Raw genomic sequence first — 3,122 nt, forward strand, 5'->3', positions numbered from 1 at the left:
GGAATATTTTGTATATAAAGCATATGAAATCTTAAGAAAAATCTTGGCTCAAGCAATATTCTTTTTAATGCATAATGTAACAACAGAAGATATTAAAAACATGTTTTGCATGATGTTTTAATAACCTGATTTACCTCTTTAATTAAATACAAAAGAAACAAAAGAAAAAATGTTGAATAAAAGTGGGACGACCCCATAAAAGAGAGAAAAAAACTATAAACATGTGAGCGTCACAAAAGAATGGTGGCGGCAGTCATAAAGAATTCATGCTCTTACAATATATATATATATACCGTATATATATATATATACCGTATATATAGGCCTATATGTTAAAACGCAGTCGTGAAAGATGATAGGCAGTTGACGTAAGTTTTCCAGGAAATATCAAATTTATTATACGAATATTTCGGGAGCGTCTGCTCTATCTACTGCGTAATGCCTAGGCATAAATATATATGTGTATGTAGGAATATGTACGTAGGCCTATGCATATTTGTGCAATTTAGATATTAGGATAAGTGTTGTCCCATATCTTTAGTTTCTATCAGCATTTTATTTGTCACCGAAACTGATCATCACTGCCTGCTGTATCTTTGCTATCACAACCAAGTAGTTTGTTACAGTTTTTTAATTAATATTGTAAGCCATTTCGTTTATCTATATTAACATTCACATTCATGAATTTCTCTGAAAGCAGAAAACCACGTTTTACATTATTTTCATAAGAAAAAGATTTCACTATTAGGTGTCAAATCTGTCGATGTTAATGCAATAATATGGCTCATTTAATTCATTATTGCTTTTCTGTTTTGGGTCATGTAAAATGCATGCATCAATAATTATCAGCCATTTAAATTATTTACGAATCATGGCTGGTCTTTAAATTCCGAAGGATGGGTAGTGTAATGTTGATAATTCTAATGTAATGTCTCTTCTAAACCTCTTATGTACTACTCGGCCTGTAAGAAAAACAAACCAGCGCTAACCTTGTAAGGCCTAAACATTCTTGTTCGAAGAGAAAACAAATAGGGGAAAGGTGTCAAAAAAGGGGCTCTTTAAGGAAAAATGTAATCTGATACAGGCACAAATGTAATTAATTTAAATATTGTTAAAATACGGTAACTAATAATAACCAAACGCTCAATGGAGAAATATGTCTAACTATAATTTTTAATGAACAACAGACTAAACAACACTGCTCAATATAATAATAATAATAATAATAATAATGATGGTCGACTTATAGAGCGCATATCATAGAGACATCTATGCGCTTAACATAAATAAGAATACAATTAGAATGATACAGGTACTTAACTAACCATACTCCTTAAAATAAGCATGGTTTGGCCGTTGGCTCCGAGGAGTTCATCCACCCTTTGCTCAGCTTTTTTTCTTATTGCTGCTGGGTGACCATTCACCCTCCCATCCAAACGTCGCTAAGGGTAATGCCGTAGATGGACTGCCAGTTAGTCGCCGGCGATTCGAATTGATGCATTTTAACGTCATACCCAGGACATATATCTAATTTTAGACATAGGCCTAACTGTGTCTAAAATGTTAACATTTGACTATGTTAGTTTTTGTCCTAACAAATAATTGGTGGCAACAAAACAGACGGGGACCCAGTTTAGGCCTATACACCTTTCCTCTACATAGGCCTACAGACAGAAACTATAGTTAGCTCTTGGCTTTCGCAGATTTGCCTTGTGAAGTAAGGAAGTTTTATAAACAATCGACAGGTCTATAACTTTTAATCAATGTAAATAGGTAATTTTGCATTTTTGTTTAGTCAATCTGCATTGACTGTGTAGTTTAAGAATGAAGGGGCGTTTATTCAAAGCGGGGCGTTTACACTGGTACAAATGATGATGTTTTCGAAAGCACAGTGTGCTGTACTTTTGTACGATGGTGACGGCAAATGATTCAGCAAACTAGGGTTCGGCAAACTGGGTTGTCATTATTTCGGTGAACTGAATTCTGCAAACTGGGTTTTGTCAAAGAGGCCATTAATTCGGCAATCATGATTTTCGGCAAACTGGTTGGATACCGTTTTGGTGTCAGTGCTAGACCAATTCAATGGTGGACGCTAATAAGGGGTACGGTGAGCGCTTGACTAATAATTCGTAGGTTTAGTCTGGTAGGGCACTCCTGTCCTTGGCAGCAATTTTCCTTCAGATACCTGGTTGGTTGTGCACCTGTGTCTCATAATATCCAAATTACGGTTGAAGCAAGAGTGCATGTAACTACCGGACCTGTGTCGTTGACACGTCGTCGCAAAAACATCCTCTGAAATATTGAATTTAGGAATGGTGTTTCTTCTAAGTAAGAAAATATACATATAGGTAAGTAGAGAGTGTACCATACCGTAGTTGTACAAGCCTGTATGCCTTCATGGTGTTAAATTTAATTGCGGTATCAATTGTTGTCTTGTTGTTCAGGCCTACATTTTCACACTGGAGACTGCTCTAAAATTGTTTGAGTCCTTTTCATACAATGGCATTAAACCGGAATATCTGAGTGAAAATGTAAACAACAGTAAAAAGTGAAAAACATAGCTAAAAATTTGCTGTTGTGTAAATGACATACCGTATAGTCGTAGGCACCTGTTTTTGCAACCTACATTCAACAATGTAAATTTAAGTACTCTTTAAAAGTAGGCTAAGTGAAATCATCTTAATTAATTTATTAAATTGTAATATTATTTATATAGTGACTTAAAAACGATCCATGGGTCGTAAAATGCGTTTATAAATACAGTAGACCTAATATAACATCGCTAAATATAAATTCATGATCTTAATGGCGTTAATATTCTCAAAATCATTGTCTGTATATACATTCTATAATTTTTCTATGTAAATCATTTTAATTTAATAAAGTGTATATTATTTACATAGTGACTTAAAAACGATCTACGGGTCATAAAACTTTTATTTAAATAGGCCGATAACAATCGCATGCAGCATAAAGTGGTCCTTATGCCGTTAATGTTCACAAGAGGTGACCAAAATATGAGGGGGCGTGGAATTTATTTTCGGTGGCCACGCCCACTGAAAAATATTGCTTCTTAGATTCCCGAATACACGTTAACCGTGACAGCATAAGCATAAGCCTAG

Source organism: Anneissia japonica, unplaced genomic scaffold, assembly GCF_011630105.1.
Source record: "Anneissia japonica isolate Jap-2015-1 unplaced genomic scaffold, ASM1163010v1 scaffold277_len1293397_cov203, whole genome shotgun sequence".
NCBI lineage: Eukaryota > Metazoa > Echinodermata > Crinoidea > Comatulida > Comatulidae > Anneissia > Anneissia japonica.